At 44.9% G+C, this 15,489-nt stretch overlaps 1 protein-coding gene and 1 long non-coding RNA gene across 5 annotated transcripts in view; one reads left to right on the top strand and one right to left on the bottom strand.

Moving 5' to 3' along the window:
* LOC142073277 (uncharacterized) overlaps positions 1-13,931 on the bottom strand; it is a 29,856-nt gene extending 15,925 nt beyond the window's left edge. The window contains exons 1-2 of the long non-coding RNA XR_012670081.1: positions 13,834-13,931; positions 11,994-12,044 (exon numbers count right to left, since the gene is read on the bottom strand). This is a non-coding gene — a long non-coding RNA (uncharacterized LOC142073277). The remainder of the gene's footprint in view (positions 1-11,993; positions 12,045-13,833) is intronic.
* LOC125642570 (glypican-5-like) overlaps positions 1-15,489 on the top strand; it is a 610,585-nt gene that overhangs the window by 559,496 nt on the left and 35,600 nt on the right. The gene's annotated exons all lie outside the window — the stretch shown is intronic.

The following is a 15,489-nucleotide window of genomic DNA, read 5'->3' on the forward strand; positions in this document are numbered from 1 at the left end:
GCGCATGGAGGTGCGGTGCCACTCAATTTTGGCCCGGCCATGCCCTCCATGGCAGAGGGATAGTCAGGCCAAACCTGACTGGAGCTGCATGGAGGCAGAGGAGGGCCCTGGCCTATGATTCTAAAGAGGTATCATTGATTTTGTTTGTCAAGGCATTTTTTTTAATCAAAAATCACAAAGCAGGAAAAGGCACAGGTTTAGGGAGAAATGGTGTGTGGTCTTACCCACGGCTTTACACGCCATCTCCCTCTGACTCTGACTTTTGCTAAATTTACAGTGCCTGCTCTGTGATTTTTGATAAAAAAATCCCATGACAAATCCACATTCCTATATGTGAATAATAACACTAACTTCAATGGTATTATTTCTGGAGTAAGATACTGTTTAATGTGAGTGAGCATTTGAAATTCTAGCCCTCAGAGATTTTTAAAGTCCTTTTTAAAATATGTATTTTGCATTATTTCTTTGTTAACATATTTGCTGTGAAATCAATGAGAGATACCAACAAACTATTTAGAAAAAAATGGAGGCACTATGGATTTAATATGGAGGTAGTGCATAGACATCTGTGTAAAACCAGAAGTTGAGTCAGACCTTTTTGCTTGTTCTAAAATTTCATCCAATAATTTGAAATAGTTTTGCATTTATTTTACTGATCATGTACATCTTAAAGAGACTCTCTAAGGTAAAGTAACAAGGAGTTCAGTGGCACCTTAAAGACTAAGACTAAGGTTGATAGATTTCCACTCCATACGGCTAAATTCAGTGCCTTGCATGGTGTCAAGTATCAGGGGTAGCCGTGTTAGTCTGTATCCACAAAAACAACAAGGAGTCCAGTGGCACCTTAAAGACTAACAGATTTATTTGGGCATAAGCTTTCATGGGTAACAAACCCACTTCTTCACATGCACGGAGTGAAAATTACAGATGCAGGCATTATAAAACTGACACGTGAAGAGAAGGGAGTTACCTCACAAGGGGAGAACCAGTGTTGACAGGGCCAATATGATCAGGGCGGATGTCGTCCACTCCCAATAATTGATGAGGAGGTGTCAATTCCAGGAGAGGCAAAGTTGCTTTTGTAGTGAGCCAGCCACTCCTGGTCCCTATTCAAGCCCAAATTAATGGTGTTAAATTAGCAAATGAATTTTAGTTCTGCAGTTTCTCTTTGAAGTGTGTTTCTGACTTTTTTTGTTCAAGTATTGCTACTTTTAAATCTGTTATAGAATGTCCAGGAAAATTGAAGTGTTCACCTACTGGCTTTTGTATGTTACCATTCCTGATGTCTGATTTGTGTCCATTTATTCTTTTACGTAGAGAGTATAAGGTAAAGTAAACCAACAGAGAGGATCTGTGTCTCTCCCTGAGCCAGGCGGCCACAGTTAGGATCAACATAAACCCTTGAGCTGCATCCCTCTTGGTTTCAAGGAAAGATCCATGTGGACCATTTGCTATGAGGGGCCTTTAGCTTTTTGAAGCTCTTTTCCCCAGCTTTGGTCTAAACTAGCTCAAACTACACAGCAAGGCCTATTAACTCAGGATCCAGGGGTGGGAGGTGTTGTTGGGGAGAGCAGTTCCATGAGTGGGACGCTGTGTTCTGGTTTTGGAGGCTGACCTTTGTAGAGCGCTGCTGGTAGTTTCACTGCTCTGATAGGGCTTTGCCATGAGCCCAGTGACAAGAAGTGTATAGTTGCATTGCCCTAGGAGCAGAGACCAGGTTGGGATGGTGGCTACCTTCCCAAGCGTGCTGTTCTCATGGCTGCTGCATAAAGGTGTGGTAAAGCTTCCTAAAGTGAGGGTGTTACGTATAAATCTTTCCTCCCTCCACTGGTCCTCTGCAGTGCTTATTGCTTCTTCTTCTTCTTGCTGCTCTATCCCATCCCAAAGAGAGACAGGGGGTGGGTGGGAGACTGCACTTGGAGACAGTCTTCTTTATGCAGCAGGAACAGCTTGTTGAGGGACCCCTGAATAAGTGTGTCCTCAAACACGCTTGGGCAGGATATAGAGCCATGTTTCTTTTGAAAAGCAGGCCTTCTTTAATACCTATTCATGTCTTACATGAAACATTTTTCAAGCATGGATCTTGGATGCCATAAATTCAGGGATCTTTAGCAGTCAACACTTCTGCCATTCCCAGATAAGATTAGTGAAAGTAAGTGTTGAGAGGTGCTGCTACCCAAATTTCTCTGAGAGCTCTAGCCTGTCCTCCTCTCCACCCACAGACAGGGGACCCAGAATGCACCTCTTTGAACAAAATTAAATCATACTAATAATAGTAATAAATAATGAATGGTGCAGGGGGGGCTCAGCTGCAGCTGTAGTCCTGTTATCTGTTTCATTTTCTCTATTGATGTTTATGTGGTATTGATGTTAATACCATTTCCTGTTTATGGATCAAGCATACACTTTTTTGCTAAGCAGCAATTTGCAATGTGTATCCCATATTCTGCTACTGCAACATAACTCATGTCCCTTTAATCTCTGGGGAATGGTGACAGTACTGTGTAGAATGCCAATGTGAATCATACCATATCAAATGAAAAGGTCCATTTGAACTGCCAGGGAGGGAACAATTGGTGTCACGTCAAAATGCTGATGAGTTCGTTTCTAATGAATGCTACTCATCCAACCAAATTTGCGCTAGAGGAAAATGGCAGATCCAGGACAGAATATAATCCCTGCTATCAAATGGTAATTATTATAGCAAATACCTGTCCATGCTCATTTTGAGTAACCGTAGGGTGCAGAATAGAAAATATCACAGTGCAGAATGTGCTCTAGGATATATTTGCAAATTCAGTATGTGACAGCCTCTTTACTTGGGGTGGGGATAAAAATGAGAGATGATATTCTATTTTCTGTTACAAAAATTGTTACATTTAAACTAGGCCAGCTAATGAGCACATCACAGTTAATCAACATACCTGGTCAAGGCAGATAAGAAGTTAGCCATGGCACTTCTAAATATTTGCTTTCCCTGGGGGAGGGGAGCGGTTCAATCATTTGGTGTTTTTAATAGATCAAAGCCAAACATAGGCCTGGGTATTCCTACAGAAAAGTCGAACTCACTCATTTTTGCTTGAAGACCAATGTTGGAGTATCACTAGCAGCGGTAGTCAATGGCCCCTTTGTGTGCTGTTTTCCCCTGTTCTCTCCCCAGTGTTTCTCCACTCTGGTGTTTCAAGACATTTGCAGGGAGAGGTAGAGGGAGGAAAGCCCTTGTCGGGTGGTTTTGGAGGATTATTCCACCCCACAGTAACTATTGCATTTCAAGGGCAAAAAATATTCCCCTCAACATTATTTTTATGTAGTTATATTGCAGAGCCCAGTCAGGTATCCAGGCCCCATTGGTCTAGGCACTCTGTACATGGGTAATGAAAAGCCAGTCCCTGCCCTAAAGAACTTACAATTGAATTACAATAGCTTGATTAGAGAAGTAACATGGTCCGGTGGATAGGGCACTAGACTAAGAGCAGCGAGACCTGGGTGTGGTTCCCGGCTGCGCTGCTGACCTGCTGTGACACCTTGGGCAAACCACTTTGCCTCAGTTTTCCTCCAGAACATTTCTCTGTCTTGTCCATTGAGATGGTAGATTGGTGTGACCATAATACAACTAATAGTAAGTAAATAGGATCTTGATAAGTCAGAAATATCCAGAGAGAGTGAGGAGCTCCATCAGAGGCAGGGAAATATTCTTCCCCACTGAGCTCCTTGCTGGGTTCAAACATGGCGCCCTCCGTTCTTCCCTTCTCTTGAGTTTGCCTCTTTGTCCCTGTAGCGGGGTCATCACCCTGCTCCGGCCCTGGAGGGGTTAAAACAGCCCTGTGTAGTAGCCAGGCAAGGTACTAACAAACTTCAACAGGACTTTATTTTTTAAAGTGGAAACCTCTTTTCCAAGCTGCTGCTGCAGCCTCAGTAGCTCTCGCTCAGCCTCTTCAACTCCTCCCTGCTCCTTCCTGTCCTCTCAGACTCCCAACAGCCAGTGCTCCCAATTCTAATAATTACAAGCAACATCTAAACACCACATTCCCTCCTCTCTTAAGAAACTCTCCCAATTACAAATAAACATTGTTGTTCTAACTACTTGAACAAATAGGAAACAAGGCACTATACTGTTGACAGAATTATTACACTAAAAACACTATAGATACTACATAACATAGTTTCTAGTCCAGACAAGTTGTCGTCTGGGTCTGACAGGCCGTCTCTCAGGCCCCGGTTCCAGTGCAATGTCTTGTTGTGTTGATACTATGGTGAAGTCATCCAATGCAGACTGGGTGTTGGCATAATCTCCTCTTGGTGCATAGACAGGTGTAAGATAAGCAGCATTCCATACCTGCCTATCAGAAAGTCGATAGGTGTAAGGTCCCTTCTTCTCTATGATTTTAAGAGGAGCTGTGAATGTATGGTCCCCTTTGTGTAAAATTCCAGGTTTTCATATTCTAATGAAGGAACCACACTGAAACTTTGGTTCCTTAGCACCCCGCTGCTTGTCTGTGAAAGCCTTATACTTTGCTTGGTTCTGTTAAGCATCAACATTTTCTCACATCATGCTCAGTTGGGGCCTCAGGTCATGCCTTTAACAATCCAACAGCGTTCAGTTTAGTATTCATCTGTTTCTCATGCAGTAACTCTGCGGGTGATCTTTGCATTGTGGCATGTCGTGTAGCCCAGTATGCTTGCAAGTAGTGCAGTTATCCACTATGCAGTAGTGAAGGTTATCCACAATCGTCCTTCCAGTTTAGCCATTTGCAAACTCTCTTTCAAACATCTGTTAAACCGTTCGATTTCCCCACTCGCTTGAGGGTAGTATAGAGATGACCTTCTGTGTAAAATGTTCCTCTCTGCTAGAAAAGTTTCAAACTCCAGGGAAGTAAATTGACTGCCATTATCTGAAACCAGTTCTTTGGGGTTACCTTCCCTGCTAAAAACTGAAGAGAGGAACTTAATTACTGTAGCAGAAGAGATTTGTGATGTAAACACCACTTCAGGCCATTTACTGAAATAGTCTATTAAGGTGATGGCATAACGACAGTCAGTTGGAGCAGTATCAAGGGGTCCTACAATGTCAATTGCCACTTTTTCCCATGAAGATTCAGGAAGAGGAACAGGCTGTAATGGAGTGGTACATGTCACTGCTGTCTTATCATGCATTTGGCAAGTGACCGAGAATTTTATGAGTGCTTCAGTTTGAGAGTCCATCCCTGGCCACCAATACAGATCCTGTAGTCGTTGTTTGGTTCGGACAGTTCCTTGATGAGTATCGTGTGCCAGGTGTTTGAGTTTTGACTGTAATTCTTCTGGCACAAGTAGCCGGTGTGTACCTCGTAGCACACAGACATTGAGCAAAGAAAGTTCATCCCAAACTCTAAAATAGGGCAGCAAAACTGGGTCAAGGTTTTTAGGGTTACTGGGCCATCTCTTGGTCAGAAATTCCCATAGTTTTTGTTGAATTGGACACGCTGAACAAGCAGCTTGAAATTGTTCTCTTGTAACTGCAGTAAGAGTGCTTGAAATAAGCAAAAAGAAAAGGAGTACTTGTGGCACCTCAGAGACTAACCAATTTATTGGAGCATGAGCTTTCGTGAGCTATAGCTCACTTCATCGGATGCATAACGTGGAAACTGCAGCAGACTTTATATACACACAGAGAATATGAAACAATACCTCCTCCCACCCCACTGTCCTGCTGGTAATAGCTTATCTAAAGTGATCATCAAGTTGGGCCATTTCCAGCACAAATCCAGGTTTTCTCACCCTCCGCCCCCCCCCCCCCCCCAAATTCACTCTCCTGCTGGTGATAGCCCATCCAAAGTGACAACTCTCTACACAATGTGCATGATAATCAAGTTGGGCCATTTCCTGCACAAATCCAGGTTCTCTCACCCCCTCACCCCCCTCCCAAAAACCACACATACAAACTCACTATCCTGCTGGTAATAGCTCATCCAAACTGACCACTCTCCAAGTTAAACCAGAACATCTGGGGGGGAGGGTAGGAAAAAACAAGGGGAAATAGCCACTCCCAGTCTCTATTTAAGCCTAAATTAATAGTATCCAATTTGCAAATGAATTCCAATTCAGCAGTTTCTCGCTGGAGTCTGGATTTGAAGTTTTTTTGTTTTAAGATAGCGACCTTCATGTCTGTGATTGCGTGACCAGAGAGATTGAAGTGTTCTCCGACTGGTTTATGAATGTTATAATTCTTGACATCTGATTTGTGTCCATTTATTCTTTTACATAGAGACTGTCCACATATCTATTCAGGGGACACCATCACAGGGCCTAATAACATCAGCCACACTATCAGAGGCTTGTTCACCTGCACATCCACCAATGTGATATATGCCATCATGTGCCAGCAATGCCCCTCTGCCATTTACATTGGTCAAACTGGACAGTCTCTACGTAAAAGAATAAATGGACACAAATCAGACGTCAAGAATAACAACATTCATAAACCAGTCGGAGAACACTTCAATCTCTCTGGTCACGCAATCACAGACATGAAGGTCATGCACATTGTGTAGAGAGTTGTCACTTTGGATGGGCTATCACCAGCAGGAGAGTGAATTTGTGGGGGGGGCGGAGGGTGAGAAAACCTGGATTTGTGCTGGAAATGGCCCAACTTGATGATCACTTTAGATAAGCTATTACCAGCAGGACAGTGGGGTGGGAGGAGGTATTGTTTCATATTCTCTGTGTGTATATAAAGTCTGCTGCAGTTTCCACGGTATGCATCCGATGAAGTGAGCTATAGCTCACGAAAGCTCATGCTCCAATAAATTGGTTAGTCTCTAAGGTGCCACAAGTACTCCTTTTCTTTTTGCGAATACAGACTAACACGGCTGTTACTCTGAAACTTGTAATAAGCGCAACTATTACATCCTCAACCTCCAGTCGACCAACTGGTGAAGGCAAAGGCAGGCAAGAAAGGCAATCAGTGACCACATTTTGTTTCCAGGCTTATATTCCAGTTCATAATTGAAAGAGTAGTCTTGCAGACCATCTAGCAATACAATATCCTGCTCTTCCCAGTCCTTTCGTGGTGAGCAACGTCGTCAAAGGGTTGTGGTCTGTGCACAACTTGAACTTGCGGCCCCACAGGTAAGTTCTCCATTTTTCAGTAACCCAGACACAAGCAAGTGCTTCTTTTTCAACTGTAGAATATTTTCTCTCAGCATTACTTAGTGTCTTTGAAGCAAATGCAACAGCCCTCTCTGTGTTGTCCTCATGAAGTTGTGTGAGGACAGCCCCAAGTTCATAATCAGAAGCATCAATAGTTACAATTGTGGGCAATGCAGGACTGAATAGTGCAAGTACTGGACCATGTACAATCAAGTCTTTCACCGTTTCGAAACTAGCTTGTGCATCCATGGTTCACACTAAGGTTGAAATTCCCCATAGTAATTCTCGTAACGGTTCAATGACAGAAGCATAATTGGGAATGAATTTTGCATACTAGGAGGTAAGACCCACAAAGGAACGTAAGGTTTGCAAATCTGTTGGAGGAGGAGCATTTGAAATTGCCAGGATATGATCCGGATCAGGTTTTAGTCCAGCCTGTGAAATTGTATGCCCCAGAAAGGAGAGTTCAGTTTGTCTAAATTTGCATTTGGACCTATTGAGCTGGAGGCCTGCTTTGCTGATTCAGTTTAGTACAGACTGCAGGTTATTGTCATACTCCTCTGAAGTATTTCCAAACGTGATAATATCATCCAAATAGAACTGAACTGCATGTTGATTCTTCAAAATCAATGACATCATTTTTTGGACGGCACTTGGGGCTGATGCGAGACTGTATGGAACACGTTTAAAATGGAATAGTCCCTCATGTGTAATAAATGCTGTGAGGTCACTGCTATCTTCATGCAACATAACCTGGTGGTATGCACTCTGCAAATCAAGAGTAGAAAACATCTTTGCTCCATGGAGTTCTGCAAATACTTCTTCTATGTGAGGAAGAGGATGGCTGTCAACCACAATAGCTTTATTTGGCTCCCTTAAGTCCACACAAAGGCGAATGCCTCCACCCTTCTTCTGCATCACTACTATGGGTGAAACCCATTCCGAGGAGTTAATCTTTTCAATAATGTCCTCTTGAACAAGTTTTCTAAGTTCTTCTGAAACAGCTTCCCTGACTGAAAATGGTAAGCACCGTAATTTCTGTTGTTCAGGCATCACACTATTCTGCATTTTAACTTTGTGCAGAAACCCAGAAGCACAGCCAAGTGTCTCCTCAACCTGGTGTTGGGTCCTAGCTGAAACGGGTGTGTGTACTGCAAGAGTGCTTTGCTGAGGAAGAGAAATTCATCCATTAACTACCCTGAGATTTAAAGCAGCCAATTAATTTCTGCCAAAGATAGGAGTGCCTTTGTGGACAATGTAGAACTCTGCAGTTACACAGCAATCACCAAAAGTAACTATTACTGGCAGGCAACCATGTAGTGGAATATGGTTTTTCAAATAGCACACCAAGTGAAGCTTGGATTCAGTAAGAGGCACATCTTTAAAGTAATGCAAATAGATGGAATCATGTAGTATAGATACTGATGAGCCAGTGTCCAACATTAGCTGAATACAGTGTGATTTGCCTGAGGGTATGGCGGAAACATTTACTGTGCACTTTATTTGTTCTGGAATATGTGCAGTCGTGATTTTGCCCATGCTCAACACAGTAACATCTGGTATTGTAACTGCATGCACCTGTTGATTGAACGGGCTGCTGCGACATACTTTAGCAAAATGCCCAAAATTTTGGAATGATTGCACTGAGCTACTTTTGCCGGACATCCTGTGTAGCTTGCAAGGTGTTGTGCATGGTTTTACTGTATTTTGAATTTGCTGATTTGGTGGTTTTTCCATTAGAATCCTCTTGTAATTGTTTGTCGGCAGCGATAGTGAACTTTTCTGCAAAGGAGTCACAGCCTGGACTGTGCCTCCTTTATCCATGTTCATTATTTTCGCTTCAGTTGTAGCTGACTCAATCTGGGTAGCAATGGTTATTGCTTTTTCTAGTGTAAGTTGTGGTTCTAGAAGTAAACGTTCTCTTACACGAAGCATGGTTGTTTTCTCAATGAGCTGGTCTCTAATCATCCGATCGCCATATTCCCAAAGTCACAAGTTATAATCAGACTCTTCAGGGAAGCAATATACTGCATTATAGTCTCCGCTGGTTTCTGCTCATGCTCGTGAAATCTGTAGTGTTTAGCTACTACATTCACTTTTGGTACAAAAAAGTTCTTTAGTGAGTGCAGTCTCATATTTATCGTCTGCAAGGGGAAAAGTGTAAAATATACACTGCCTTTCTGCTCTAAGGCAGTGGATTAGCAGAGCACGTTTTCTTATTTCAGAAATCTCTGTAGCACTGATTGCAAGCAGATAAGTCTCAAACATATGGATACAGGCAGTAAAAGCAATTGGAGGCTCAGCTGGGCTTTGTAGAAAGGGTGCAGGTGGGTTCAGAGGCAGAAGATCCATCCTCGTCGCCAGAATGTTGTAGTAGCCATGCAAGGTACTAACAAACTTCACCAGGACTTTAATTTTTAAAGTGGAAACCTCTTTTCCAAGGTGCTACTGCAGCCTTAGTAGCTCTGCCTCAGCCTCTTCAACTCCTCCCCCTCCTTCCTGTTTCCTGTCTTTTCAGACTCCCAACAGCCAGTGCTCCCAATTCTAATAATAACAAGCAATATCTAAACACCACACCCTGGGAGAGGGCTGCCTGTGGGAACCAATAGTAAAACCAGCCCTGGAGAGGGCTGCAGCTGGGAAAAGGGATTAAGAACAGCTGGGGGAAGCTGACTATGTAGCTGACCACAGGTGTGGCTGGCTTAACCAGGACACAGCTGGCCCTATAAGAGGGCTGTGGGCCAGAAGCTGGAGGTGTCTTACTCTATCCCTGGAATGGAAAGGGCTAGCTGCCTGGGAGCAAAGTACTAAGGTGGAGCAATGCTGGGGAATAGGGAAAGGGAGCTGGGGAGTTCCAGCCTGGTAAACCCCCAGGCTGCAGGCTTTGGTGAAGGCCTACACAGGTACTGGGGCTGTAGAGGTGCAGCCTGGGGTTAGGCAGAGGTAGCTGGTCCAGCCTCCTTGCCGATGATGAGTGCAAGTCTGTCCCAGTGAGCAGGGGCTAGATGATGAGTGGCAGTAGCCACTGAGGCAAGGTGGGTTTAGAGGGTTGGGGGTTACCCTGAGTGGGGAGACCCAGATTGTGGGTTACTGCTGGGGGCAGAACCCTGATGTAGAGAGGCACCAGCATCCAGGAGGGACACCAGCCTGCAGAGGGTGCTCTGGGCTGGAAGAGCTAATTCCCACGACAACCAGCAGGAGGCACCGCACCGGTGAGTTGTCGTGTCGCTACAGTCCCCAAAAAAGAAGAGGATTATGTCCCCCTCTTGTCTGCTGGGAGACCATGAGGTTGCCGGAGAAGTTCACTTCAGCTTCTGGTCTCTCTGTGGTTGTTGAATGGGAAAGAATGTTGGCCTGTTTGTAGCAGCACAAGTAGCCGTTGCAATGCCTGTGTCCAGTCAGAGACAGCACAGCTCACTTTGTGAAAGCACAGGGGTGGTGTTGCTGTGATAGTAAGGTCATTAACCATGGCTAACCCTGGAGCATAGCCTGGAGGAATGGAGAGAGGCACTTCCCCACTGTTCTGCAAACAATGGTTTGGAGACACTGGGTGCAGACCTGGCTCTACGGAAATCAATGGCAAAACTCTCCTTGACCTCAATGGAATGAGGATTTTCACGCATTCTCCAGGACCTCAAGCCAGTGTAGCAGCCTGGAGCTGAGTGTTGCATGTTCACCACCCCTTTGCTTGGCTAGCCGGGTGTTCAGGACAGTGGGCCCAGAGCTCCAGCCTTTCCCTCCCCGCACCTCCTTGGGAGTCAGGCTCTGGCAGAGGTGCTAGTCTTGAGCACTCATTTACTCTGGAGAACACAAACTAGCACTGAGACTGAGCTCTGCACAGATATGCTCCTCACACACCCTCTTCATCTCCCAGCCCACATAGGAGTCAGTCACCATCAGGCCCTAAATCTTCCCCATTAATATTGCAGTCACAGATTTACAGGGAAGGATATTAATAATTTTACACCTGATAATGTGTAATTAGTAAGATAATAGTAAGAAGCCCAGTTACCAAAGAAGCCAGACCAAAAGAGACCACAATAACGCAGCGCTTTCCCTATTTGATCTACATTAGAATGGGTTCATAATGACTGTCAATTATTATTGTTACAAGAGGTATATTAACAAGTAAACCTGAAATTACTGCTCTGCATGCCTAAGCAAATTCCTAATGCTGTACTGATGTACGTACAAATGAATTCCCTTCACTTCCACTAGCCAATTAGAACCATAAAGTGCCTGTGGCACTGAGGGGAAATGACAATCCCTCCTATAGTATTTGTGTATGGAGGAGCCCATTCCTTTCACTTATACGGAAAGTAGTTATTGATGCGAGGTTCCCCCTCCCTAAATCTTAACCACCTTTCCCCTGTTAAAACAGATGGTGCTTATTTTTTCTGCACAAACCAAAATCAGCCCACAAATTCTCTCTTGTTCTGGATGCAAGACAACCACAAAAGTATCAAATGGAAGCATTTCATTGAGAGCCACCTCACAATTATACCTGCCTGCTCAGTTTGTGTCACGCTCTAATGTCCCTGTGTCCTGTAGAAACACACACTGAATTTTGTTATGATTCCATACCAGTTTATCACTTGAATCGTGTCACCATATAGAGCAGATCAGCATCACACCACGTCCACCCTATTGGTGAACTGGTGCTTTTCCACTCAGGATGTGGCATATCCAGCAATGCTCTGAGGAAGCAGGATAAGCTAGTGCCAGGATTCTAGTAAGCAAGTAGGGAGTTGGAGGAGAATCAGAGATGTGGGAAGAGAAAGCAGACTACCTACAGAAATATTCTGGAAAGTCAGTAGGTTTTCTTTCCATTTGCATTTCATTTGAGGCTGGAGGAGGATTCCTACCTTCAACCTTCTTCCATGATTTCATCCGCAGGAAAGATGAAACAGCTCCATCTGAACAGGAACAAAAAGAAGCAAGGCTAACAGTTGATGGCTAGACTGAGTCTGAGGCTTGAGTGGGGGCACACAGAGCCTTCTCTCCCCACCCCCCTCACTGTATGGGACTAGCACAACTTGCAGTCCCTATTTGTGCCTAGAGTCCAAGCCTCTCTACAGGGGCTAGCGAGAAGGTGACATTCTATCATCTTAGGCTACATCTACACTGCACACCACCCGCAGCACTGTGTAGGGTATGTGTAGAGCCTTGTAAATCCACAGATATCCACTTCAGATCTGTGAATCATTTTGCAGACAGTGGATCGGATGCAGATACAACCGCAGGGTTCTACTCACCGGTGGCGCCTGGCCCACGGAGTCCGGCACCTTGGGGGGACCAGTGAACTTGGGGCCGGCGGCCAGCAGCAAGTGGCTGGAGCTGGGCGGCAGGTCGGAGTCAGTGCTGTCCAGCAGCCACTCGCCACACCGCTTCCTGTCCAGCAGCTTGGACCTCTCAAGCAGCACCAGCATCCCCACCATGGCCTGGCCCAGCAGCACTGGCTGCACTCCCAGACCCGGGCCTGGCCCACCAGCTCCTGGGCAGCAGGGTCCGCTCCCGGACACAGGGATTGGAGCAGGCGGGGCCCCAGCGCCCCACCCCTCTGCCCCACTGTGAGGCAAGACGCAATGCTGCTGCTGTGTGCCGTCACTCGCGAGCCCCTGGGAGTAGCACGTAATGCGATGCCCCTTCCTCCCAGCACCCCATTCCGTGCCACTCCTTCTCGAGACCCCACCTCAACGCTGCACCTTAGCCCCAGTCCCCACCCTCGCGCTGCCTCTTCCCTGCAAGACCCTGCCCCCCGCCCTGCTCCTCCCACCCCCATCACTAGCCCTTGTGAGACGGCTTGCTGCTGCGGATGTGGATACAGGCAAAAGACAGGTAGTGGGTCAGATCACAGGTTGAGCCTATTGGATACAGATCCACATTTCTGTATCCGCGCAGGGCTCTAGGTAGGTGTAGCTACATGCCACAATGAAAAGCAGGCTGGGCCCACGTTGCGGTGTGAGCCTATACATGTCAGTGAAAGGCTCTGGCAGTGGGACCCTACGCTGCTAAAAGAAGCAGGGTAGCCAGGCCATGTAGAGAGCTGGTATGGCATACACCTTAGGGTTCAGGAGTATATTTACTAGACTCGCCTAAGCCATGTCTCCCCGTCTACTCTGCTGGTTAGACCCAAACTAGGGGTGTGTGCAGCATATGTATGCTATACAGCATGTAAGGAGTATGCAGTGTAGATGTAGCCTTAGGTACTTATATGGCCCTTCATCTCAGTATCTCAGCCCCTCACAATCCACTGCATAAAAGACCTGTGGCATGGCTGGCCCAGGTCAGCTGACTCGGGCTCGTGGAGCTTGGGCTGCGGAGCTAAAAATTGCAGGGTAGATGTTCCAGCTTGGGCTAGAACCCAGACTCTGAGATCCTGCAACAGGAGGGGGTCTTAGAGCCCAGCTTCAGCACAAGTCTGAACATCTACACTTCTATTTTTAGCCCCTTAGCCTGAGCCCCGCGAGACCAAGTCAATTGACCCAGGCTCTGTGACATACCTTTAGCAACCCACCCAAGGTCACACAGGAAAACTGTAGCAGAGCTGGGAATTTAATCCTTCTGAGACCACTAAGCAGAAGACCAACCTTCCTCAGCAGCTCAGAGCATTAGGACAATAATTATGGACCTAATTTCTATATTCATTGCTAACATGCTTTTCATAAGAATATATTTACTGGTTCCGAATGGTCTTTCACTTACATCAGGCTGACTCAATTTACTTCAATGGAATTACTCTGGATTTATGCTGATCTGAGAAAAGGTTCACTCTGTATTTCAGTGCAGATCCACAACAAAAATGAATACTGAAAAATACAAGGGAAAAAAAAGTGCAAAGACAACAATAATAATGGATATGCGCCAAATGGTTTAAAAATGTGAATTACATTTCACACTTGACCAAGAATGCAGTTATCTTTCCATGGTAACTCATTATGTATCAGTAATGATATAATAATAAAGCAGCACTAAATTGATGGGCAAAAAGCAAGTTGTCCCCTCTACCAGCCTTTGAAAATCAGCTTTACTGCATATGTCCCACATTCATCTAAGAAGTAAGTTGTCATTGGGTAACTTCATTTCTTAGCAGGGAGGTGCTGTTGCCTGGCAACATTTAATAAAGGTTGGGAATTTCCTAATGAACTGATAGCTGTCTGGAACAGGACTGTCAAACCATGCTCCAGGCAGCAATGTCATTTTATTACAAAAGAAAACTATAATTTTCTTCCCATCCAATTTAGTTTAACAAGTATCCAGTTAAAAAAAAAACACACAAAAGAGCATCCCATGTCTTACAATGGTGTCAAGTTTTGCTGCAGAAGAGCCTAACATAAAACAATGAGTGCCTGCAATCACTACCAATAATGATATAATAGAACATGGGATTCCACAGATATCGCTGCCACACGTAGCAGCAAGTGCTCAGGGACGCTGCCGCAGCTGCTGGCATTCCCTGACAACTGATCCCCTGGCAATGTCTATGTGATCAGCTGGTAGCATTTGTTTCCATGGACTCACTAGGACTTGGGATCATAGGAGGGAGGGGTCAAATAAAATGATAAGGTCAGACTTTCTCCCCACACTCATGTCACCCAAACATGAAACTTTTGTGAGGTTGCATATTGTTTTGTTGTTCAATATACTTATTTCTAGGCATTTGTGTTTGCTGATGTGGGTCAGGACTGTAAGATGAAATCTCATGATAAGGGAGCTCTATTTTTTTGGCCAGGTCAAAACCAGGAAATCCCATGAGAGTTATTTATCACCAGATTTCTCAACCTGTTTCTAGCCCAGAGAGGTTCAGAAAAGCTTGAGATAATACTGATTTGAATTGCATCAAGAGTCAAACCTGCTAACCTTATTGGCATAAATAATCCCCTTGGCCTCATGTTTGCAAGATCAAGACATAGATCTCCAAACCGCCTGGGGTTTTCCTGTCTCTAGCTGACACTCTCTCCTGAAGCTGCAGTGCAATAGTAGGGGTTACTTCATTTGAGGTGCTTCTCTTGAGGGAAGAAATTAAACTGTCTCTGTCTCTGTTTACTGTGCGGGTGGAAGCAAGTGCCAGGATGAAAATTCTCTAAGAGTAGAATCCACCCCCGGGCAGAAGATGTCTATACCACTTAATGCACTCAAGTCCTATTTTGCTATAAACGTAATCAAGTCAAAATAGAATTTGCAGGATTGGGGCAAAAAGCTGGAGCTGATCCTATAGTATAGTGATTGCTACATTTATTTACATCACTGCATTACCTATGAGTATCTTACACCTTGTTTTTGGGACATCTTGGTAAGAGGGGCAACAAGGTATACAAAATCAAATTCTTTTCAACTTAGATTAAACCTGTATGTATCCCA

The sequence above is a fragment of the Caretta caretta genome, chromosome 9, assembly GCF_965140235.1.
Source record: "Caretta caretta isolate rCarCar2 chromosome 9, rCarCar1.hap1, whole genome shotgun sequence".
NCBI classification, from domain to species: Eukaryota; Metazoa; Chordata; order Testudines; family Cheloniidae; genus Caretta; species Caretta caretta.